Source organism: Aquarana catesbeiana, linkage group LG01, assembly GCF_042186555.1.
Source record: "Aquarana catesbeiana isolate 2022-GZ linkage group LG01, ASM4218655v1, whole genome shotgun sequence".
NCBI lineage: Eukaryota > Metazoa > Chordata > Amphibia > Anura > Ranidae > Aquarana > Aquarana catesbeiana.
In genome coordinates, this window is record NC_133324.1 from 670,956,998 (window position 1) to 670,984,307 (window position 27,310).

The window sequence follows — 27,310 nt, forward strand, 5'->3', positions numbered from 1 at the left end:
AGTCGGCCTTGGCTCTTGTGGCCATGTTTAAAGCAAAGTGTGGAAGGAGAATGTGGACGCAGTATTCAAGAGCATTTTCAGATGAAGCAGCCAGAAACTTGGTAGTTTAGGAGCCAGAGCTGGTGTCAGTTTTCCATGGTGAGGCTTTCATTTACATCATCTGCATAATGGCACGGGTTATGCTCTCGTCAGTTAAGGCAAAGCGAGCACTATGGCTGTGGCCTTGGCTTGCTGATCCCACCTCTAACAGGCATTGTGTAGGATTCCTTTTGAGGGAGCTTCATCTTTTGGCAACAAAGTGGATAGCACCATAGCCCGGGCCATGAGTGGCAAGTCGGGGTCTTTGCCTTAGGACCAGCGCCTGCTAGGCCAGAAGAGAACACAGTCTAGAAGACAAAGTTCAGAGCATGTGATGGTCGCACACTTTTACAGACCAGGTTTGGATTTTAGGAAGAGCTGGTGAAGAGGCCAGATATCCCTTCAGAAGTCTGCTAAAAACTTGACCTCGGGAAGCTACCGAGTTTGGGCCTCAATCTCAGACTATTGGACCATCAAAGTGCTCTCTTCAGGACATGCATGGTCTTTCAGAAGTCCTCCTCATCTTAGATTTATTTCCACAGATCTTCCTCACGCCGAGGAAAAGAAACATATACTCTTATATTATGTAAAGTCACTGGTGTCACAAAATGCTGCTGTGCCAGTCCGAGAATGAGAAAGATTTCAGGGCATGTACTTGCCCTCTTTATGGTCATGAAGAAAAATGGCTTGCGGAGGCCAGTTATAGACCTTACGCACCTAAAACAATTGTCATCAAAAAGTTCAAGCTTGAGATGTTGTCCCTGATTCAGCCAGAGGACTGGCTCATTTCCATAGACCTAAAAATGCCTACTTTCCTACTTTCATGTGCCCATTGTAAAGACTTCCACAAGACCACCTCCAGCTCACTTGTCTACTATTCAGGCTTTCAACATCGCCTTGCTTGTTTTTCAAAGTCTTAAAGGTTGGTATAGACTTTATCAGAATAAGGGGCAAACATCTGCATCATTACTTGGATGACCTTCTCCTACTCTGTCCCAAGACAGAGGGGGGCTGCTGGAGCACAGAGCTCGGGTCTTTTTCAATGCTCCTCGAATTTGGCTGGCTGCCGAATCCGGAAAAGAGCCTCCAGGAGCCCATTCAGTCTCTTGTGTACCTTGGGGCTCAGTTCAATATAATCAAAAGGGCCATTGCTTTTCCTTTGGATCCCGGTGATCTGGAACAGAATACTCCTGGCTCTGTCTTCTTTCCAACTGCAAGCCTCTCTGTGTCTATTATTGGCACTATGGTGTCTATAGATCCAATGGTCAAGTGGATGCTCTGGAGGTTGCATCCCTTCTGGAACTAATTTCTCCAGCAGTGGGAGCCAGGAAGCAGAATTTAAGTCGTCTACATAACCTCCATCATGAGAAAGAGTCCCTGCTGGCTACAATGAAGAAACATACTCAATGGCCATTCCATTGCCCCCATTTCCTGGATCACAATCACGTCCGATGCCACCAATATGGGATGGGGGCTTACTGCTTGTCAGGGATAGCTCAAGGCAGATGGGGCTTTCACTTTCACATGATTGTGTTGAACATTCTGGAGCTACAGGCAGCCTTCTGAACCCTACAGGTCTTTCACCATCTGATGAAGGGAGCCACAATGCTCTTAGGCTAGACAACACTATGGTGTTCTCCCACATAAGGAGACAAGGGAGGCTTGCAGCCTTTTCTCTATTACAGGAAGTGAAGCCAATTATGTCTTGGATTCAGAAGAACCTAGTGGCTTATGTCCACAGGGTCCAGAATATTCTAAAAGACTTTCTTTCCAGAGTCCAATTGGACAACAACGAATGGTCTCTCCATGTAGAGGTTTGCGGGTGGATTTTGTCCCTGAGAGTCAGTCCATGAAGTCGATCTGTTCACCTCCCCATGCGACAACAAGCTTAAGAAGTATTTTACATGGAGCTGGTATCTCCAGGCCTTCAGGACAGATGCTCTGACGGATCATTGAAAATTCTGCAGAACGTGTGCGTTTCCTCCAGTTCTAGTCATCCTCAGGTTTCTCGAAGACTCAGAACATAAGTTGTGGAGGTAGTGGCAGTGATGCCTTATTGGCCAAACAGGCCATGGTTTCCCTTGCTAGCACAGCTCAGCTACCGAAACCCAGTGCTCCTTTGCCTCAGGCCAGACCTTCTGTCACAGGGTATAATTCTACATCCATGTCCAGCACTGTTGCGTCTGATGGTCTGGTTCTTGGGAGGGGGAGATTGGAGGCCCTCGGCTGCTCCTCCAGAGTCATCTCCACTCTGATGAATACTAGGAGAGTGAGCACAAACAATGTTTATGAGGGAATCTGGTAAACGTTTGTGCAATACATGTCTGCTTCTGACGGGTCATGTAATGATCCAGAAGTTTAAAATATTCTGGGCTTCCTCCAGTCAGATTTAGATCTAGCCACATCAGTCAGCGCCCTCAGAGAACAAGTGTCAGCCTTATCGGCTTTCACAGGTGTATCCAGGTTTAGGCATTTGCCTGTCCGTTAATTCTTCAAGGGAACAACTAGGCTCAGTCCTCAGAGTAGGTGAAGGCTTTCCAAATATGTCTGGCATAAATTGTCGCACTTTGCAACCTCCTCGAGCTTCAATGCCACTAAAGAGACTGAACTGAGCCCCAGAGGTCCTGGTAAGCTCGAGGAGTTTGCAAAGTGCGTCAGTTTATGCCAGAGAGATCCCGAGCTGGGGTTACAGCCATCTGCCTTGTGCGGTCCCCTATAATCAAGGGACCACTGAATTCTGGTAAGCGGCAGAGTTTTTATGTGGTGAAGGCATCTTCTCACCTGTCACTTTCTTTGGGAAATCCTGCAGCACATCACCATTCAAGAATCATCTATTTTTATGGACTAATTATTATCATGATATGGTCTTTTCACTATCACATATGGACTCTTTTTATTTAGTCATGTGGTTTGGTATACAATATATCATTTGATTTTTTATTTTTCATTTTTCAGTCGGTATTTATTTCACCTGTTTATTACAATTGTAATATCCTCCTTTACATTACAGTGTATTTGTTGTATCACACAGGTTTTTGAATATCACGATTCAGTATAGTCATTTATATGTTGTTCCTTGCACTGAGTGGATCTGTCTATTCTTAGGCTGGCCATACACTATACAATTTTCTAATTCAATTTTCTTTAGATTTACCTTCAACTATGTAGTACAAGGGCCTGCCTGATTGTATATACATTGAAAGTGTTTAGGTTTGACCTCATATTACATGGTTTTGGTAAGTCTAAAGGAAAATTGAATAAGAAAATTGTATAATGTATGGCCAGCCTTAGACCTACTTAGTGTGGTTTGTTGTTACACTATTTTGTGAGCACATATCACATTTTCTCATAACTTAACCACTTCCAGCGCGACTTCCTGTTTTTTATTCTTGGCCAGATCTGTGCCTTGCCACAATTCTGTCTCTGAGCTCTTCAGGCAGTTCCTTTGACCTCATGATTCTCATTTGCTCTGACATGCACTGTGAGCTGTAAGGTCTTATATAGACAGGTGTGTGGCTTTCCTAATCAAGTCCAATCAGTACAATCAAACACAGCTGGACTCAAATGAAGGTGTAGAATCATCTCAAGGATGTTGAGAAGAAATGGCCAGCACCTGAGTTAAATATATGAGTGTCACAGCAAAGGGTCTGAATACTTAGGACCATGTGATATTTCAGTTTTTCTTTTTTAATAAATCTGCAAAAATGTCAACAATTCTGTGTTTTTCTGTTAATATGGGGTGCTGTGTGTACATTAAAGAGGGAGTCCACCTAAAGAAAAATTAATAAAAGCCAGCAGCTACAAATACTGCAGCTGCTGACTTTTAATAAATGGACACTTACCTGTCCTGGAGTCCAGCGTTGTCAGCAACCGAAGCCGATCAATCGCTCGGCTCTCGGCTGCTGCCACTGCCATTCTCTGTGAGGGAATCAGGAAGTGAAGCATTGCAGCTTCACTTCCTGGTTCCCTACTGCACATGCGCGAGTCGTGCTGCGCGTCCAAAGTGGTCCACGCTATCTCCTGGGACCTGCGTGTTTCCCAGGAGACAGCGGGGGGTGCGGGAAGGGGCGTGACTCCCGCAGGAGTCTATTCCAAGAAGTGGGTGCAAATACCTGTAGTAGACAGGTATCTGCACCCCCCACACCCCGAAAGGTGGCAATTGTGGCACCGGAGGGGGGGAGGAATCAGATGAGCGGAAGTTCCACTTTTGGGTGGAACTCCGCTTTAATGAGGAAAAAAAATGAACTTAAATGATTTTAGCAAATGGCTGCAATATAACAAAGAGTGAAAAAATTAAGGGGGTCTGAATACTTCCCGTCCCCACTTAAAATATAATAATAACTATAAATAATTATACGAAATAATAATATAAGAATAATAAAAATTATTCAATAATGTAATCAAATCAAAAACACTGAAATTTGCTCAGTTGCAGAATTGTCACTGTCATTACTTTTAGTGTTTGATGACAAATTTCCCCACAAATCACTATCGCTCAATTCTGCAAGTGATTCTAATTTATTGCTGTTTTCTAGCTGGTCTAAAAGCACTTTTGACGTAAACTGACATTTTTTGGTTGCTATGGACAATCACCAGTTTCCAGGCAGAAAGAATAGTATTTATAATATAAAACTGCATGCAGGACACTGGCAGACCACTAGGGACAAAGGGGATGTGTAATTATTTGATACAATAACAATACTGTAATCTGTAAGATTACAGTATACTGTATCTATACTGTGTTTTTTACTTTTTTAATTTGGCGCCAAACTCCGTCCCCGTGCGTCGCAACGCTCGCAGGGAACGGAGCTCGGCACTGTGAATCGAGCAAGACACGGCGGCTCGCAGATCACAGCGGGGAGACATCGCAGGATCCAGGTGACAAGGTAAGTAAACTCTACATGGATCATGCGATGCGATCCCGAGTCTGGCTCGGTACTGAAAATCCACCCCGAGCCAGACTCTGGAATACCGCCAGGGGAGTTAAAATATATATAACAATGCAATATACTTACTAACCCAGTTGGGTATTGGGCTTAAGTGCATAAACTGAAATAAATTTCAGCAAGAGACTAAAGCCACAATGGATGTTATGTGTTTTGAGGGGTATACCCTCTTCTTCATAGAGTTTGTTTTGCTTTATGTACTTCAGTCTGACACCCAACTGGGCTCATGAGTGTATTTTATTGTTTTTATATGTTCAAATAAATGGCACCTTAAGTAATGCACAAGGCTGGGGCACCCTCCTTGTGTTATTTCATTCAGTTTCCAGGATCCCCCATATCTGAAGAGGGCATCAAGGCCTAAAATGCACCTCTAATGCCATATATTGCTGAAGCTAACAAGGAAGCATGCCACCTTTTGTTATTTTTCTTCTAAACCGACACTTAACACCCTTGACCACCGAAGAGTAGATTGTTGTGTGTATAGATGCACTGTAATTAAGAAGGAAGTAGGGGAAAAAAGCATTTTACTATAGTGTTACACAATGCAACTTTTCTGTAACTCACAGAGTACCAGATATTTACCACAAAATATAATTGACAAACTTCTTGACTGAAAGGATATGACACAAATGCAATCTATATGTAAGATAATGGAATTGTAAAGCTCAAAGCAAAAATTCACACTGGAATTTAGGGTAGTATTTTTAACCTTTTAACTTTGCAGAACACACAGGAACAATCTGGTTGTGTGGATTGTTATGATAGGGAAAGATCCATTCAGTTTGTGTGGAAGAATGCATTCCTTTTCACAGGACTGTGATTGCAAAAAGAGTGTTTGATGCAAGATATAGATATGTTTTAAGATTCCTATGGACACAACCGTATATATATATATATATATATATATATATATATATATATATATTTTTTAGGATACCAGTAAGGATGAGTGAATCTGTCCAGGTTTAGTTTTTGAGTTGGGTTCATTGAGATCTTGTTAAAGTCTGTAAAACTCAAACTTAGCAACAAACCACTTTAACATCTATGGAAGGCAGCTCTTGTTAGTTTGTTATGGCTATTTTCAAGGCTAATAGGGAGGTTATTGTCAAAAACAAGGCATAGGGAGTTGAACACTGACATGAGGACATGTACCATAGCAAAAAAGTTTTAATATAGACAGTCCTCTTACTTGGTTTTGAAGAGGACATTGAAAACACACAATTCTTTCAACTCCCAAGGTCATAATTTAATGCCCAAAACACAATTTTGCAACTGACATACATTAGTAAAACTCTACATATCATTGCAACTACTATATCCAGAGGGATTATACCTTGTTTTTTTTTTTTTCAGAACAAATTGAGCATTCATTTGGTAAATGGTAATGGATATCTCCTGATTTTGTTTTATCGTGAAAGGAAAACTGGCCCAATATAGTAAAACAATATTTTTTAAACTTTAGCTGTATATTCTTATGCTATTACCTTGACCCACCACCAAAAAAACCTGCAAAATAAATTCTCCTACTCCTGACAGTCATGGTGATATCACATATGTGTTTTTTTGTTGTTTGTACCTGTAGTAGGGCTAAGAAACAATAGTACCCATTTTGTTTTGTTTTTTTTCTACCTAAACACACTGACACTAATGCCCTGTACACACGGACGGTCACATATGTGCGATCTGGGCTTGTTGTCGGAAATTCCGACCGTGTGTGGGCTCCATCGGACTTTTTCCATCGGAATTTCCGACACAAAAAGTTTGAGAGCAGGCTATAAAATTTTCCGGCAACAAAATCCGTTCGCATAAATTCCGACCGTGTGTGGACAATTCCGACGCACAAAGTGCCACGCATGCTCAGAATAAATTAAGAGAGGAAAGCTATTGGCTACTGCCCCCTTTATAGTCCCAACGTACGTGTTTTACGTCACCGCGTTCAGAACGATCGGATTTTCCAACAACTTTGTGCGACCATGTGTATGGAAGACAAGTTTGAGCCAACATCCATGGATTTTGTTGTCGGAATGTCCGATCAATGTCCGATCGTGTGTACAGGGCATTACACTTGCATTGTTATTGAATATAAAATCTTTTTTCTTACCTAAAACACACTGACCCTAACACTGCCACTAACACTGCCTCTAACTGCCACTAACACTGACACCAACTGACAGGGCTACTAACTGACTCTTAACCACTTGCCGACCGCCGCACAGCAATATACGTCAGCACAATGGCAGTGGTGGGCAAATGGGCGTACGGGTATGTTGCCTTTAATTTGCGGGCTAGTGGGCGTGCGCCTGGCCGCTGCGTACTATGTGACTGTGCCCACGGATGCCGCTGACTCAATGTCTGCTTGTGTCCCACGATCGTGTCACGGAGTGGCAGAATGGGAAGATGCCTATGTAAACAAGACATTTCCCTGTTCTGCCTAGCAACATGACTGGAGCAGTGATCTCTGTCATGTTGTAGTAAGCCTATCCCCCCTAAAGTTAGAATCACTCCCTAGGACACACTTAACCCCTTGATCACCCCTAATGTTTAACCTCTTCCCTGCCAGTGTCATTTACACAGCAATCAGTGCATTTTTATAGTACTGATCGCTGTATAAATGACAATGGTCCCAAAATAGTGTCAAAAGTGTCTGATGTGTCCACTGTAATGTCGCAGTCAAGATAAAAATCACAGATCCCCGCCATTACTAATAAAAAAATAATAATAAAAATGTCATAAATCTATCCCCTTTTTTGTAGATGCTATAACTTTTGAGCAAACCAATCAATATACGCTTATTGCGATTTTTTTTTACCAAAAATATTTAGAAGAATATGTATCGTCCTAAACGAATGAAAAAATTAGTTTTTTTATATATTTTTTTGTGATATTTATTATAGCAAAAAGTAAAAAATATAGCTTTTTTTTCAAAATTGGCGCTCTTTTTTTGTTTATAGCACAAAAACTAAAAACCACAGATGTGATCAAATACCACCAAAGGAAAGCTCTATTTGTGGGAAAAAAAGGATGTAAATTTTTAGGTGTAACATCGCACGACCGCGCAAATATCGGTTAAAGCGACGCAGTGCCGATCCGCAAAAAGTACTCTGGTCAGGAAGGGGATAAATCCTTCTGGGGCTGAAGTGGTTAAGCTCCGTACACACAATCAGAAAATCATACAGAAAATACTGCTTTCGAATCGATAATGGGATTGTTAGTACAGAGCTTTCGAGAGCCGATCATGACAGTTCATCCGATGTTATTCTATCAGACATGCATAAAAATTTTTTTCAAACTATGCCAGATCGTACAATTTTCGTTTAATCAGTACAGCTATTGTTCGAAAATGCAATAGAAATGCATCACAACACATGACATCACTTCAGAATTTTTATTCTGTCATAAGAGAATTTTCATGACTTTAGTAAACTCATCAAATTCGAACTGCGACTAGCATGCAAAAGAAAACGGACGATCATTCACCCGATAATCTCATCGTGTGTACCAGGCTAATTACACTGCCATCAACTGACACTAACATTGCAACTTACATTGGCACTAACTTGACACTGACACTAACACGAACACTGCCACTAACTGACACTGCCACTAACACTGCCACTTACACTGACAGTTATAGGGCGTACACACGGTCGGACTTTGTTCGGACATTCCGACAACAAAATCCTAGGATTTTTTCCGACGGATGTTGGCTCAAACTTGTTTTGCCTACACACGGTTGCACAAAGTTGTCGGAATTTCCGATCGCCAACAACGCGGTGACGTACACCACGTACGACGAGACTAGAAAAGGCCAGTTCAGAACCAAGCGCGGCACCCTTTGGGCTCCTTTTGCTAATCTCGTGTTAGTAAAAGTTTGGTGAGAGACGATTCGTGCTTTTTCAGACTCGTGGCTTTCAGATCGTTTTCTGACATTCAGTTTGTGCTTGTGGGTTTGTATCTGCTCTTTAGTGCGTGCAGTCAGTTCGTATCGGAGTTTTCTGTGTGATCTTGCCTGCTCGTTGCTGTTTTTCAGGTCGCTCTTCACAGGCCTTGCTGTTCTTCAGTGCGTTCTGTTACTTCGTTCTGAGCAGCCGACCGTTTTCTAGCCATGTTTCGTATGCGTACTCCCCGTAGAGTTCGTGCTGTGTGGGGGCTTGGTGTTGGGGTCCTGACCTTGACACAAGTCCAGTCCATGAACAGGGTGGGGAGGAGTTCATGGACCAAGAATTGGTTGCTTCAGCGTGACCAGTTCTCTCATATGCCTTTGCTCCGTGATATCCGTGAGAATAATCCTGATGATTTCAGGAACTTTCTCCGGATGACGGACCCCGTGTTTCACCGTTTGTTGGCTTTGCTGACCCCTTATATTAGCAGGCAAGACATCACTCCGGAGCAGAGGTTGGTCGCTACCTTGCGGTATTTGGCCACAGGGAGAAGTCTGCAGGACCTCAAGTTCTCGACAGGCATCTCCCCCCCAGGCTCTTCTTTGTGGACATTTACTGCTTGTGTTTGTTTTAGCTGACCCTGACAGAAATGTGTGGAGTGCAGAAAATGTTGTGATTGTGTAACCTTATACAAAGCACTGTTGGCTGTTATTTACTAAATGCAAAGACACTTTTCACTACAAGTGCACTTGCAACTGTACTGAAACTGCACTTGTAGTGCAAAGTGGATTTCCCCTTAGGAAATAACCCCCATTTTCTCATAAAACAACAATTACATCACCCCAAAAGTGTTGTAGCGTTGAGACAATAATCCACACATTCTTGATGAACAATCTTTTTAATACCTGCACAATCACATGTGCATTTACCAAAGGTTTTTCTGACAAACCAACATGTTTGTTGTATAACAATTTTTGTGGTGTCATTATCCAAAATCAAAATGTGCATTTTATAGAAAACAGGCCTGTGTAAAACCCACAAGAAAGACACAAATCTTTTGATCTTACAAAGTTCACATTTAGTAGAACTTGAAGGCAATATCAGACATGAGTATTTAGGATTTATGTTTGATATTGCGTTCAGATGGGGGGAAATCACCCCTGGAAAAGCCAAATTTGGAAGATGCACACAAATTTCACAATGTCAACATGTGCTATCTGCCATCACGGGGGATCAAGGGACGTGTTTTGGGGGAGAAAGCCCTTCCTCACCGCTACTTTATTATTGAGGAAGGGGTTGCACCCCCAAAACGTGTCCATTGATCTCCCGTGATGGCAGATAGCACATGTTGACACACTGTGTGCATCCTCCAAATTTGGCTTTGGGAAAAATCACAAAAACATTTTGCACATTGTAGCACACAAAAGAAGAAAGTGATTTGGAGGGGCTTTAAACTCGCCCCAAAACATCAATGATGTTTTTATATTTTGGAATAACATCATTGATGTTTTGCTTGATGTTTTCCAATTGTAAATTACACCCCATGATCTCCCCGATCAGGATCTGGGCACTTTTGGATGTGAAAGGATCTGGATCCACAACCTCACGATCACCTAAAAAGAGAGGAAACCCAAAATAAATTAGGTTTCAAAAAAATGCCGCCATCCATCTCTTATCGGAGCCTGTGGTTGCAGACACTCACCTGTTGTGGTGACTAGTTCCACCACATCTTCTTCTTCCTCCTGCTCAGCTTGTGTTGGGGGGATTTCCCCTTCTTCCAGAGGGGGGGGGGGCTCTGGTCTCCTCGGATGAGGGGTGTCCTCCGAGTCTTTTCTCCCCTATGTAAAACAAAAATGGTATAATTAGCACACAGATATTTAGTGTCAGAACTATAAAGATGAAACATTGCTTGGAAGTGGGGTACAATTGTCTATTTTAGCCGAGTTCCAAGATGTATATTTTTTATTGCCCTTTGTCAAGCTGCAATACTTTACCTGTTTGGTAAAAGCTTCACAGATGTAGCCCCCCTATAGTATACACTGGGGCACCTGTGTGGCCCCCCTAATAAAAATGGTGTTCTTGTGTCCCACACTAGTGCTCCAGTGTCAAGATGTGAAAACAGCTGCTCAGTGTCCTCTCCTTACACACAATCTAGTTTGCATTTCATTCTAGTAACAAAGCCATCTACACAACCCAATTCTTTGAAGACAAGTATAGGGCGTCAAAATGGTGGCCAAATGCATATGGCCTATACAATGTTATTTTATCGTCCGAAATAACAATGTGTGATCCGAACGAATAATGTGCCCATGAACATGAAAGTTGCCATTTTAAACTGTACAACAGTTCCTAAAAGCACATGAAGCAGCACGAACGTCATAAACATAAAGAATAGGAACACAGCACAACTACTTACTTTTTTACAGCACTCTCCGGATCTTTCTGTACTGCTCATGTTCTCGTAATTTCAGGTCCGACCACCGCTTCCTGAGCTGATCTTTCGATCGTCGTACCCCGAATTTCCGGTGCAGACTCCTGACCACTTTCGCCATGATCTTGGCCTTTCTGACATTGGGGTTGGGGTAAGGCCCATACTTTCCATCATAGTCGGCCTTCTTCAGGATGTCCACCATCTCCAACATCTCCCCAAAGGACATATTTGAGTCCTTTAATCTCCTTCTGGATCGGGACGTTTCAGGCTCCAGCCTTTCCTCCTCCTCCTCGTTGCTACAATTAGCACGATCCTGCTGTCTATCCGCCATGTGCTCTTCCCCCACTGCGCCGAACGAAAAGGGGCGGGAATAGACTAGAAAGAACGTCAGGGGCGGGCGGAGTTATACGCATGCGCAGTGTGTATAAATTGTAACGCGCGCGTCTTACGTACGATCTGTGAGCGGAGGAAGGAGCATCGGAGACGCCGATCGTGCTAACGAAAGTAGGATCTAAACTTGGGCCTATACTGCTTCGAATTGGAAGCCTATATTGTAACAAGATTAGGGGAGTTTGGCCTGACATTAGGCTTTGTCTTGTGTTGTGTCTTACAGAGAAAATGGATGGGTTCAACGACCACGACAGAGCTGCCCTGTCTGTGGCAAGTGAGACACCCCCACTATAATCACAAACAGAAGAGGCAGGCAGCGCTGGAGAAACTACTGGAGTTGGTGAAGCCGGTGGTCCCCACAGCAACCATCCCTTATTTGAAAGCTAAAATTGGTGGCCTGAGGAGCACTTATCTTAGGGAGCGCAAGAAGGTCACAGATTCCCAGAGGTCCGGAGCTGCAGCAGATGACGTTTATGTCCCCAGGCTGTGGTACTACGAGAGACTGCGATTTCTGTCAGACCACACTGAAGTCAGGGAATCCCTCTCTACTCTTCCTTCCATGCTTCCTTCCATGCCAGCTGAGGCTTCCGATGTCCAACCTGGGCCTTCCAGCCAGGAAGAAGTGGAGGAGCCCAGCTGGAGTCAGGTATAGCATTCTTCTACAGATTTCTGGGCAATAAAGAAATTATGTTTACTAGATGTTATTATTGATCACTAATTGCTGATTGAAAGTGCTTTACATATCAATAGACAGTAGTGGGCACCCAAAATTGGGAAAAGAATGAAAACTGCTGGGCTCAGAAGGATAGTCTGTTATATTTGTTAACATTCAATTTGCAGCAGTCAGGAGGTGAAAATTGTGTGTGATTGATGAATAAAAAACTAAAACTATGTCCCTTTTTCATACACAGGAAGACCTCAGCCAGGAGGAGGTTGTGGAATGTGGTAGCCAGGAGGAGGCGGGGATTAGTGGCAGCCAGGAGGAGGCGGGGCTAAGTTGCAGCCAGGAGAAGCATGGGACCAGTCGCAGCCTGACTGAGTCTCAGGTTCCTCCCCTCCGCCTTCCATACAAAAGGGCCAGGAAGGCCACTCCGAGTCCCGTGCAGGATTCAGCATACAGGCTGATCCAGGAGGCTTCGGCGTCCCTCAGAGCCTTCCCCAGTCCTGAAGAGGCCTTTGCCTGCATGGCTGCCACAAAATTGCAGGGCATGCAGCAGGGCCAACGCAAGATCTCTGAGGACCTGATTTATAAAGTCCTACGTAAGGGGTTGAGTGGGGAACTGACACACAAGACGGATGTCATGGAGAGGGACGATCCTCCTCCTCCTCCTCCTGCTGCCACAACTAGACCACCACAGCCAAAGCCTGGAAGGAAGCGTGGAGGGAAGACCAAAGAGTGATGGCTCTGGGTTCAGTCTGGTCTGACAGAATCTGCAGTCTCTTGTATGACCACAGCCTGGGGACACAGATGTCATCTGCTGCTTTCCGGATCTCTGGGACTTCTGGACCAGACCGCCCTCCCTTAGATAAGGACTCCTCAGGCCACCAATTTTGCTTTGAAATAATTGATGTGTGCCCTGGGGGTCCAAGGCTTCACCCACTTCTGCAGTTTCTCCAGCATTGCCTCCCTCTTTGTTTAGTTGTGAGCCCTTAATAAAATTTTTTTAGGGAAATTCTACTCTCCTGTGTGTGTTTTCATCCAAAAAGGACAGTTTGTTGGTGAGGATTCAGGTACATTTCTAAAGTACAATGTGAAATTAACAAGGGACAACAACACCAAACAATCTCCTACAGATTAAATAGAACAACATATTAGTGGAGTTGTGGGAACTTGTCACCAAAAACACACACAAACATTTTCTGGAGTACAAATCAAAATCACAAAAAAAAAAAAAAAAAGAGAGAAACACAAAAAAAGAATCGACATTAAAGTCCAAAAATAACAAAAAATTTTGTTGTCAGATGTGAGAAATCTAAATATATTGAGGGAATCCCGATAAATATAACGAAAGAAGTTTGTGAGAAGTGTGTGTGAATATGAGCATCAAAACGACTTAATTCTTGTCACATTATAAAGAAGAAGAGAGTGCGCTGTATTAAACCATTTTGAACATTGCAGCGTGACGAAAGTGCTGTATCCATTCCGAACGCTACGTTTACCAGAACGAGCTTTCCCGTGTCGGAATTTCTTCTGAGCATGCGTGGCACTTTGTGCGTCGGAACAGGCCACACACGGTCGGAATTGACGCGATCAGATTTTGTTGTCAGAAAATTTTATCTCCTGCTGTCCAACTTTGTGTGTCGGAAAATCCGATGGAAAATGTCCAATGGAGCCCACACACGGTCGGAATTTCCGACAACACGCTCCGATCGGACATTGTCCATCGGAAAATCCGACCGTGTGTACGGGGCATTACACTGATACTAATACTTACTAAACTAGATCAAGCCCTGATTTAGGAAATTTGTATTTATTTATTTTTTTTTAACAGTGAGGTACAGTCTATAGAGTGAATGATCACTGTGATAGCCAACTAGAGCAGAGACAGAGATAATACTTTATGTTCACTTTTTTTTAAACCATAAAACATTATGCCAACAGTATGTAACTATCAATAAATATGGGATACTGAAGTTCTTGTCTTTTGTAAGGGTTTATTTTAAGGGTGTGGATTAAATATTCCCATGACGTTAACATGTCTTATGTAATTGAATAGACAACAAAGTGTTTGAATCTCAGTTATAATTGTATATAACTAGTTTTGCAAACAATACATTTAACTCGGAAAATCTTAGAACTGTGTGACTATTGTGACATAATATTTGGGTAAAAGTGTAATAAAACAATAAGAAGATCTATGTCAGACACTAATGAACTTGACTGTACTGTGGTATTATTTATGCTAAGTGAGACTATTTTCCTGCATATACGTACATAGGTGTCCATTTATGAAGCAGTGAAATCTATTCACTGCTTCATTCTCCGGCATTCACAGTGAAGATCTTTCTCCTCTGTGTGCCTGTTTATGAAGCTTTGTAGATCGCTTCACCTTCGGAGGAGTGAAGAGATCTACAAATGCTTCAAACAGTGGAGAACGGCCCCTGATACTGGAATCTCATGAGACTTTATGAGATTACAGCACCAGAAATACAGAGATGTCAGTTTATTAAGCGGTGATAAATTATCACCGCTCAATACACGGACGATTAATGTTAATAAAATAATGAGTCCCCCTACATTATATACATATGTATACACACACACACATTATATATACATGTATATACACACACATTATATATATATACATATACACATTATATGTATATATGTATATATATGTATACACATAAATATGACAGGGGGACATGCTTACATTGTTGGGGGGTCTGAACGAGGCATAAGGAAGTTAAAAATCTTCCTCCTTCCCCCTCAGATCCCCCCAGATTTCCTCTTCACTCCCCGATTCACCACCTCTGAGCTGGTGAACCTGGGAGTGTGAATTCTGACTCAGATCACCAGTGAAGCGGTGAGATCACCGCTTCATAAACTGGCCCTTACTGTGTCATTCATGAGAATTATCCGCGTGTAGAGATAATCGGCGGGAGAACAAGTTCAAACATGTTCTCCCCCGATTATCACTGTTTCATAAACTGTTTATGGACTGTGATCAGCGGTGATCCTCGGGATCACCGCTGATCACTGCTTCATAAACGGACACCATAATCTGTTATCTAGAATGCTAGGCATTTACCAGAAAAAGAATATTTACCTGATTTTAATTGAACAAAGTCAATATGTGGCCAGCACCACTCACTCCATCTGATAGATTTAGTAAGAGTAGGAGTCAGAAGATTATTGATAGTGTCAAAATGACTTGCCAAATCATCATTTAAAATCAAAACCACACAGGACATATATGTAGGCATATTTGATAAGTATTAAACAATAGAGTAACATATTGCTATTCAGACAGCTAACTGTAATACATATCTATTCTACCTAGAAAAAGTTCTTAAGTTCAACAGGCATGTTTGTCAGGGTAAGCCACCTTGATTTTGGAGTGGCGTTTGTCAAATATTCAAGTTCAGTTATTCAAGTTGATTTCTGAGACAATATTAAAGTTCTAGATATTTGTATATGTCAAGCTCATTAATATTCTACACACCATTACTTTCTGTGTTTGATGTTTTTCTACTGTCTTAATCTCAGGATTTTGTTTATGTCATATCTCCTGCTTTCTTACTTGATGTCACCTTTGGTGTCTTTTTCAAAAGATTTGCCTGCCGCAGCTGCAACACGGTAACCAGCTACCTTGAACCTAATGGCCCTGACCATGTTTAGTCTCTGAGTAGACAACAAACGTCAGTAGCTTGCTTCTCTTCTCAGACAGCCTTTGATTTTCTCCTTCTTGAAAAGTAAATGAACTTGTTGGCATGCATATGAAAATGTTTAATTAGCCTATGTGAATATAACAGAAGCCTAGCTCTTAACCAGTTCAGCATTTGGGAGTCCGGCATTCTTAGTCCCCAATGATTTGTTACAGATTTTCCTGACAACAAATGGTTTATATTGTCACTACCAATTAGACAAGCACTTTGATGGAAACAATCATACTTTGATTTTCAACAAATTTGAGATGTCATAATATAGGCAAACATTCTTTTTAAGTTCTCTGCTTATTAATAGAGGTCTTAGAACAGAACTGCTAAGCTCTGCGACTCAATAAGATAAGCAGCTGCACAAACTGGCCATGACAGAACAGTTATTTCATTTCTGAAAAAACAGAAATGGTTTGACAGACCTCTACATTGACTTTTAAACTATACACACAAATGCCATTTATGGCAATGTGAACACAATGATCCAGCCATGTAATATGAAATATAGACATTTATTGAAAAAGGTACAAGAGCACTGGAGACAAATTATAAAGTCCTAACTCGCTGGTACCTTGTACCCGCTAGAGTGGCAAAATATTCACCTAATACCTCAGCTCTTTGTTTTCGAGGATGCCCAGAAATAGGCACACAGTTACACATATGGTGGACGTGCCCAGTAATCCAAACCTTCTGGAAGGAAGTCTTCGTGATTGCATCTAAAATATTTAAAAAAATAATACAACCAGATCCATATATAACTTTACTTAATCTAAAACCAGAATGGTTAACACTCTCTCAATTCAAACTTATGATCCAACTAATAACGGCTGCAAAACAAACAGTGGCCAAAGCATGGAAATCTCCTACGTTGGTACTAGCAGAAACAATTCACAGAATGAATAATACAATGTCCCATGCTAAGATGGTAGCAATCGATCAAAATCAAATTCCAAAATTTGAAAAACTTTGGCATCCTTGGATAAAACAACAGTTCCTGTCAAATTTCAATGACTCTGTCCTGTTGCCATGGTAACAGATTAAATGACTTACAGAGACACCCATTCTAAGGCTTCAAAGAGAACTAAAAAGAATAATAAACTGACGAGCGGGACAACCTTGTGGACCATACCTCTGCCTTTCTACCCTTTTTCTTCTTTCTCTTTCCTTTTCTCCACCTTACGATTAAAGCTCATTATCAGAATTTATTTGACCTATATACACTCTACCTGTAAACAATATGTATAGTAGGTATAAATCATTTAAATACCTACAAAAGTAACTAAGGAAATGATATATATCTTTAATTTAGGTTTATGTGAACCCAATGTTTAATATTTGAAATTTCATGATATTTGCCTATATAATCCCTACTGTAAAACAATGAGCTTACTTTATAGATCCTTGTAAACTTACTTTATGTATCTTTATAATATTGTATACTCAATAAACTTCTTTTGACAAGAAAAAGGTACAAGATACAAGAAACATTGTACATAGGACAATGATGCCTTATTCACCTTAAAAGTAGGCACCCTGGGACCTCACACAGTTCTCCTAGCATGTCTTCCACAAGATCCTGCGTTAAAATCTTGAACACAATCATTTTGGAATCCCCAGATCAGCTTCTAGTTCTCGTACTGTCAGTCGCCAATCTTTGTTGATTGCAGCCTGTACACTTTCAACATTCTCAGGTGTTCTGCTTGTTGCAGGCCTTCCAAAACGTTGATCATTTTCAACTGATTGTTGACCATCTTTGAAGCGTTTGCACCACACTTTCATTTGTGCTGCACTCATAGCATCATCCTCGAAAGCCTTCTGAATCACCCAAATAGTTTTTGCAGAGGAATGTTTATGCTTAATGCAACATTTTATGCGCATTCATTGCTCTGCTCGCTCAGTCATTTTGAATGTGATAGCCACACAGTAAACAAGCTCACTCAACAGTGTCTAGCACCCCCACTGACTAGTAACGTGAAGTCTTCATTGTTCACACATGCGCATTCAAGAAAGTGTATATATTTGCGAGCACACCAAGGATCTTCTATCACCGCCCAAAGGTTTTGATTGCAGAGAGATCATATCACAGAGATAAATGCAATGCTTTGGAGTCGAGCAGGACCCCTTCGTCAGGCATGTGACGATGATCACATGCCTGACAAAGGGGTCCTGCACGACTCCGAAACATTGCTGTCAGGGACTTACTACAGCAAGATGGAAATGCGTGCGCGTATGCGCACACAGGTTCCAGTGTTCGCCCGACGAGCTTGGCAGCAGTGTGTGTGTTCACGCTCGTGTGAGAGCACGTGCCAGGTGCGTGTGTATGCTAACTTCTGCTTGGCGCCAATTAGCCTGTTTGATCTGCAGCTTACCCGTGTTCTGAAACCTGTACCTGCACTCTGTTACCAGTACTGACCCGGCTCTACTGACTTACCTGCTTTCTTCAATCCTGACCTCTGCCTGCCCTGACTCTGCTAAACCTCTCATGCATGATATCCTGTTGCCAACTACTGCATGTCCATTTGACCTTGCTCCAGCCTGCTGCCTTGCTCTATCTGGTTACCTGTGCTGACCCTGCTTGTCTGACATAGGTTCCAGTGTTCGCCCGACGAGCTGGGCAGCAGTGTGTGTGTGTGTTTGCGCTCGTGTGAGAGCACGTGCCAGATGCGTGTGTATGCTAACTTCTGCTTGGCGCCAATGGGCCTTTAAAAGAACAGCAGCTGCACTTGTGCAGTGCTGTTTGATCTGCAGCTTACCCGTGTTCTGAAACCTGTACCTGCTCTCTGTTACCAGTACTGACCCGGCTCTACTGACTTACCTGCTTTCTTCAATCCTGACCTCTGCCTGCCCTGACTCTGCTAAACCTCTCATGCATGATATCCTGTTGCCAACTACTGCATGTCCATTTGACCTTGCTCCAGCCTGCTGCCTTGCTCTATCTGGTTACCTGTGCTGACCCTGCTTGTCTGACATAGGTTCCAGTGTTCGCCCGACGAGCTGGGCAGCAGTGTGTGTGTGTGTTTGCGCTCGTGTGAGAGCACGTGCCAGATGCGTGTGTATGCTAACTTCTGCTTGGCGCCAATGGGCCTTTAAAAGAACAGCAGCTGCACTTGTGCAGTGCTGTTTGATCTGCAGCTTACCCGTGTTCTGAAACCTGTACCTGCTCTCTGTTACCAGTACTGACCCGGCTCTACTGACTTACCTGCTTTCTTCAATCCTGACCTCTGCCTGCCCTGACTCTGCTAAACCTCTCATGCATGATATCCTGTTGCCAACTACTGCATGTCCATTTGACCTTGCTCCAGCCTGCTGCCTTGCTCTATCTGGTTACCTGTGCTGACCCTGCTTGTCTGACATAGGTTCCAGTGTTCGCCCGACGAGCTGGGCAGCAGTGTGTGTGTGTGTTCGCGCTCGTGTGAGAGCACGTGCCATATGCGTGTGTATGCTAACTTCTGCTTGGCGCCAATGGGCCTTTAAAAGAACAGCAGCTGCACTTGTGCAGCGCTGTTTGATCTGCAGCTTACCCGTGTTCTGAAACCTGTACCTGCTCTCTGTTGCCAGTACTGACTTACCTGCTTTCTTCAATCCTGACCTCTGCCTGCCCTGACTCTGCTAAACCTCTCATGCATGATATCCTGTTGCCAACTACTGCATGTCCATTTGACCTTGCTCCAGCCTGCTGCCTTGCTCTATCTGGTTGCCTGTTCTGACCCTGCTCCAGCCTGCTGCCTTGCTCTATCTGATTACCTGTGTTTGACCCGGCTTGACCCACCTTGTTCCAGCCTGCTGCTGATCCTGCATCACCCACCACACCAGATCGCTGACCTGCATCTGCTTCTGCTGCCAACCCCATTCTGATAGGAATATAGGCAAGACATGCACATTCCAGTCCACTCTCCTTGGATGCCAGGCTACATCGATGTCTCGCAAACCTTTCTTGTTATATCAACAAAGGCTGGACTTTTTCCGGACAGACCTCAAGTATATGTATATATATATATATATATATATATATATATATATATATATATATATATATATATATATATATATATTCATACCTCTTGAAATTTTGCACATTTTTTCATGTTACAACCAAAGACGTAGATGTATTTAGTTGGGATTTTATGTGATAGAGCAACACAAAGTGGTACACTATTGTGAAGTGAATGGAAAATGATAAATGGTTTGCAAAATGTTTTACAAATAAATATCTGAAAAGTGTGGCATGCATTTGTATTCAGCCCCCCCCTGAAGTCAGTACTTTGTAGAACCACCTTTTGCTGCAATTACAGCTGTAAGTCTTTTTAAGTATGTCTCTACTGGCTTTGCACATCTAGAGAGTGACATTTTTCTCCATTCTCCTTTGCGAAAAAGCTCAAGCTCTGTCAGATTGGATGGAGAGCGTCTGTGAACAGCAATTTTCAAGTCTTGCCACACATTCTCAATTGGATTTAGGTCTGGACTTTGACTGGGCCATTCTAACACATTAATATGCTTTGATGATAACCACTCCATTGTAGCTCTGGCTTTATGTTTAGGGTCATTGTCCTGCTGGAAGGTGGACCTCTTCTCTAGTGTCAAGTCTTTTGCCAAATCTAAAGCCGCGTACACACGAGCGACATAAAAATTCCAACAGAAGCTTTTCATCATATATTTTGATCGTGTGTACCTCATCTGACTTTTTTTTTCAAAAATTTTGACAGACCTAGAAATAGAACATGTTCTAAATATTTCCGACGGAACCAATTCCTATTGAGAAAACCAATCATCTGTATGCTGTTCCGACGGACCAAAAGCGACACATGCTCTGAAGCAAGTACGAGACGGAAGCTATTGGCTACTGGCTATTGAACATCGTTTTTTTAGTCCCATCATACGTGCTGTACGTCACCTCGTTCTGGATGGTTGGACTTTGGTTTGACCGTGTGTAGGCGAGACCACTTAAATGGAATTCCGTCGGAGTTCCATCGGAGAAACCTTCGGAGTTTATTCTGATGGCAAAACCGGTCGTGCGTATGTGGCATCACAGGTTTTCTTCTAATTGCCCTGTATTTGGCACCATTCATCTTCCCATCAACTCTGACTAGCTTTCCTGTCCCCGCTGAAGAAAAGCACCCCCACAACATGATGCTGCCACCACCATGTTTCACGGTGGGGATGGTGTGTTCAGGGTGATGTGCAGTGTTCATTTTCCGCCACACATAGCGTTTGGCTTTTAGGCCAAAAAGTTCAAGTTTGATCTTATCTGGCCAGAGCACCTTCTGCAACATTTGCTGTGTCCCCCACATGGCTTCTTTCAAACTGCAAATGGGACTTCTCATGGCTTTCTTTTAACAATGGCTTTCTTCCTGCCACCCTTCCATAAAAGCCAGATTTGTGGAGTGCACGACTAATAGTTGTCCTGTGGACAGATTCTCCCACCTGAGCTGTGGATCTCTGCAGCTCCTCTAGAGTTACCATGGGCCTCTTGGCTGCTTCTCTGATGAATGCTCTCCTTGCCCGGCCTGTCAGTTTAGGTGGACGGCCATGTCTTGGTAGGTTTGCAGTTGTGCCATACTCTTTCCATTTTCCAATGATGAATTGAACAGTGCTCTGTGAGATGTTCAAAGCTTGGGATATTTATTTATAACCCAACCCTACTTTAAACTTCTTCACAACTTTTTTCCTGACCTGTCTGGTGTGTTCCTTGGCCTTCATGCTGCTGTGTGTTCACTAAGGTTCTCTAACAAGCCTCTGAGGGCTTCACAGAACAGCAGCATTAATACTGAGATTAAATTACGCAAGGCAATTGCTTCCACTAGATTTTAGTTAGGGGTATCAGAGTAAAGGGGGCTGAATACAAATGTATGCCACACTTTTCAGATATTTATTTGTAAAAAATTTTGAAAACCATTTATCATTTTCCTTCCACCTCACAATTATGTGCCACTTTTTGTTGGTCTGTCACATAAAATCCCAATAAAATACATTTACGTTTTTGGTTGTAAAGTGACAAAATGTGGCAAATGTCAAGGGTTATGCATACTTTTGCAAGGCACTATATATATATATATATATATATATAAATATACACACAGTGGGGACGGAAAGTATTCAGACCCCCTTAAATTTTTCACTCTTTGTTATATTGCAGCCTATTGCTATTGCTTTTTTTCCTCATTAATGTACACACAGCACCCCATATTGACAGAAAAACACAGAATTGTTGTAATTTTTTCAGATTTATTAAAAAAAAAAAAACTGAAATATCACATGGTCCTAAGTATTCAGACCTTTTGCTGTGACACTCATATATTTAACTCAGGTGCTGTCCATTTCTTCTGATCATCCTTGAGATGGTTCTACACCTTCATTTGAGTCCAGCTGTGTTTGATTATACTGATTGGACTTGATTAGGAAAGCCACATATTTGTCTATATAAGACCTTACAGCTGACAGTGCATGTCAGACCAAATGAGAATCATGAGGTCAAAGGAACTGCCTGAAGAGCTCAGAGAAAGACTTATGGCAAGGCACAGATCTGGCCAAGGTTACAAAAAAATTTCTGCTGCACTTAAAGATCCTAAGAGCACAGTGGCCTCCATAATCCTTAAATGGAAGACATTCGGGATGACCAGAACCCTTCCTAGAGCTGGCCATCCGGCCAAACTGAGCTTTCGGGGGAGAAGAGAAGAGCCTTGGTGAGAGAGGTAAAGAAGAACCCAAAGATCACTGTGGCTGAGCTCCAGAGATGCAGTCTAGAGATGGGAAAAAGTTGTAGAAAGTCAACCATCACTGCAGCCCTCCACCAGTCGGGGCTTTATGGCAGAGTGGCCCGACGGAAGCCTCTCCTCAGTGCAAGACACATGAAAACCCACATGGAGTTTGCTAAAAAAACACCCGAAAGACTCCAAGATGGTGAGAAATAAGATTGTTTCGTCTGATGAGACCAAGATAGAACTTTTTGGCCTTAATTCTAAGCGGTATGTGTAGAGAAAACCAGGCACTGCTCATCACCTGTCCAATAAAGTCCCAACAGTGAAGCATGGTGGTGGCAGCATCATACTGTGAGGGTGTTTTTCAGCTGCAGGGACAGGACGACTGGTTGCAATTGACAAAGGAAAGATGAATGCGGCCAAGTACAGGGATATCAGACACACAGCTAAAATAACGAAAGGAGTGGCTTCACAACAACTCTGTTACTGTTCCTGAATGGCCCAGCCAGAGCCCTGACTTAAACCCAATTGAGCATCTCTGGAGAGACCTAAAAATGGCTGTCCACCAACGTTTACCATCCAACCTGACAGAACTGGAGAGGATCTGCAAGGAGGAATAGCAGAGGATCCCCAAATCCAGGTGTGAAAAACTTTTTGCATCTTTCCCAAAAAGACTCATGGCTGTATTAGATCAAAAGGGTGCTTCTACTAAATACTGAGCAATGGGTCTGAATACTTAGGACCATGTGATATTTCAGTTTTTCTTTTTCAATAAATCTGCAAAAATGTCAACAATTCTGTGTTTTTCTGTCAATACGGGGTGCTGTGTGTACATTAATGAGGAAAAAAAATGAACTTAAATGATTTTAGCAAATGGCTGCAATATAACAAAGAGTGAAAAATTTAAGGGGGTCTGAATACTTTCCGTCCCCACTGTATATATATATATAGCTAAAAACCTTATAGAAGGTACATTATTGGTAGATTTTTTTATAAAATTAATAGGAAAGACATTTATTCTTAAATATTGAAATTGAGGCTTAGTTGGAAGCTACATAGCTGACCTGCAGCTTAAGGCTTAAGGTTTAAAGCCTAACTCCAGATGAATCTTTTCTTTTCTTTAAAGGATATGGGGGTTATTTACTAAAGGCAAATCCACTTTGCACTGCAAGTGCACTTGAAAGTAAAGTCGCTGTAGATCCGAGGGGGGACATAAAAGGAAAATAAAAAACAGCATTTTAGCTTGTACATGATTGGATAATAAAATCAGCAGAGCTTCCACTCATTTCAGATCTACCCCTTAGATTTAGAGTGACTAAAGCATCTGACACAGCTTCACATCCTTTGATATATTCTCAATTAAGAGAACAGAAAATACTTGCAGTGCAAAGTGGATTTGCCTTTCGTAAATAACCTCACATGTGTGCTTTTTATAGCTATCCTTTAACTAAACCCTTCTAACACACTATACTAAAAGTCCTATAATCACCTCTTCATGCTTCTAGCAGATCGTGCATGGCCCGCAAGGAGCCTCATAATTTTCACTGTAACATTTTCCAGTCATTTCCATGCTTTTTCTACATTTATTTCTATGGAGAGGTCATCTTTCATGTATCTCAACAATAGAAGTACAGGACCTGTCAAGAGAGTTTGCAGCAGGGGCTGTGTGGCACCCTGTGGGCCTTGTAGCACAGAACTGGGAGGAGTGTGAACATATGGAAGACTTTGGGGGATGTTAGGAGTAAGTTGAAGGAAAACTATAAGAATGTAAGTTATCCTTTATTTGCAAAGGGGGGTAAAAGTTAAATTATCTGTTATTTATCTAATTAATTAACTAGTTAATTATCTAACTACTTAATTATCTATTGTTGTCTTCCAGTTGCAAGATTTCCCTCATTTACTAACTAAGTGACACCCAATGCCAGGGTAAAAAATGAAGAACAATCTGGGGCACAGACTGCAATAAAAAACATACGGGTTCAAAACCTGCCCTTCTTATAAAAAGAAAATTTTGGCCAGACTTGGTCTTGAAAGTAGAGTTCCACCCATATAAAGGTCAGCAGCTAGTGTAGCTGCTGACTTTTAATAATCGGACACTCACCTGTCCCACGGTCCAGCGATGCGGGCGAACGAAGCCCCGCTCCTCTCCCCCTCCTCTCCTCTCCTCAGCGCCGACATTGTGCCTGTGGGCACCAGGCTGTGGCTTCACAGCCGCGCACGCACTGCGCATGCGAGAGCCGCGCTGTGATTGGCCGAGCAATCTTCTGGGACCTGTGACGTGTCCCAAAAGATAGCACGGAGGGAGGGGGGAGAGGTGAACTTCCTTCCGGCTCTGCGGAGCCAGAGAAGGAAGTGGGAGCTGGATACCCCTAAAAAGAGGATATCCCCTCCCCCCCCCAAAAAAAATGACATGCCAAATGTGGCATGTCAGAGGGTCACCTTCACTTAAAGTGGAAGTTCTATTTTTGGGTGGAACTCCGCTTTAAAATCACTGTCATTGAATCACACCTCATATTTTCCAAACAGTAAAAAAATAGCTATGATGATAATTATGTCATGATTTCATATGCATTTTCCTTCCCTAAGCATCTGACACAGCTTCACATCCTTTGATATATTCTCAATTAAGCGAACAGAAAATACTTTTCCTCGCTATTTCCATAAAAGATATCCCAATTCCCTGTGAGGCTGTTAGTTTTCATCACTCTCGTTTAAGGGTTGAGGAATAGACAAAACTATTTTCCTGACAAGTTGATGGAAGCTGCCAGACACTGTAGAAAGCATTTTGTTTTTATGAAGAAGATATTCACAGCTAATACAAATCCAGCTGTGGGGCTGCTTTGTGCACTCCTCGTATTTCATTCACTTATGAATGACTGTGATTTGCAAAACTGCTAACTGGGGAAGGAATCCCATAACCAATCCGGATGTTTCTACAATGATTGGTGAACCCAGACTATTTGTCTTTAGGGCATAGCTTAAGAATTTAATATACACCATATAAAGAGTAAATGACTATAGGAATTTCTTTGAGGTTTATCCACTAAGGCCAGCCGTGCCTTTACATTTGGGTTGCTAGTGGTAGTTGTGTAGTGTAGTGGCTTTCTAGTGATGTAATTTTGAGAAAGTATTTTGTTTGGTTGCAAAAATTTTTAAAAATGGTGAAAAATATTTATGAAATCTTGTTGAGAAAACGGGAAGCAATGAGAATAATTTGAATTTTACTTAGAAATTGCAACAATGCTAGTCATAGTAAAACACACAGATGCTGGTTCATTTCTGGTTCTCCTTCTCTTGAAACATTTAACTATACACTGCCAGGTGTACTTGACACATATGTAACATCCTGAAACATTACAGTTGATGTAAACCATAAATTAATGACATTTTGCTTGCCAAAGCACTGTGTTTCATAAGCATTTGCTAGTTTTTACCTTTTTTCATAGCTTAGTGCTTCTAACCTGTAGCCTCTTTGCGGTCACATTCATTCTACAGTTGGATGTCTGTTCTCCACATTGGCTCTCTGGCATTTTTCAGGGTGTGTTTTCTGATGGTGACATCGTGCCTATGTAATGCATGTGAAAACAACAACTTGTGGTCTCCATTAAAAAATCTGTGTGACAAGGTGACAACAAGACAGGAATACAGATCACCCTATAGCAGGAAGTTTATTAACAAGGACCTTCATGACACAATAACCAGTTATTATTTTATTCAAATCTGTAGATTCAAAATTATTGAAAACTTTATGTGTAATATTGTCAGGGAAGGCATGTCCATAATGCAGATGGAGTTTGACCAGCAACTGGCCGGGCAGATGTGCAAAGTCATGGGCATACGCGCATGCAAGTGCACATGTGTATGCACACTCGCGCATCTATGTGTGCACTTGTCACTAATGCTGGCACCAAGCAGGCTATTTAAACAGGCTTCAGTATGGGCTAATTGCTGTTTGGTCTGCAGCTTCTGTGTGTTGTTTCCTGATTCCTGTGTTTGACCTCTGATTCTGACCTTACTTACTTCTGACCTGCGTTTATCTGCTACCTGCCCCAACCTCGGCTTGTCTATGTATTCTGCTTCTGCCTCCTGTTTCTGCTTGATCAACCTCTCATTGCTGACTTGGCTTGTGACCTAACTATCCTGCTGTCTGCTGTCTATGCCTGATCTGCGTTACTATTACCAACCCAGCTAGTCTGACCCTGCATCTTGCTCGTCCAGCATGCTACAGCTCTTTAATCCAGCAAGCTCTCATCTGGCTCTTACTTCTAGCTGCCTACCACAGTCTGCCACCAGCTAAGCTCTGTGCCAGCTCATCTGCCATCAGCCTTTTCTATTGCCACATCCACCTGCTGACTGCTGTCACACTACTGGACTGATTATAGGCACTCATACCTTGCCATTTTCCTGTGGCCGCTGTCTCACTACCAGTGACCCCCAAGCCAGGACTGTACGAGAGGCCTTCCTCTGCACGTCAGGCTCACTGACCAGGTACATGACAAATAAAAA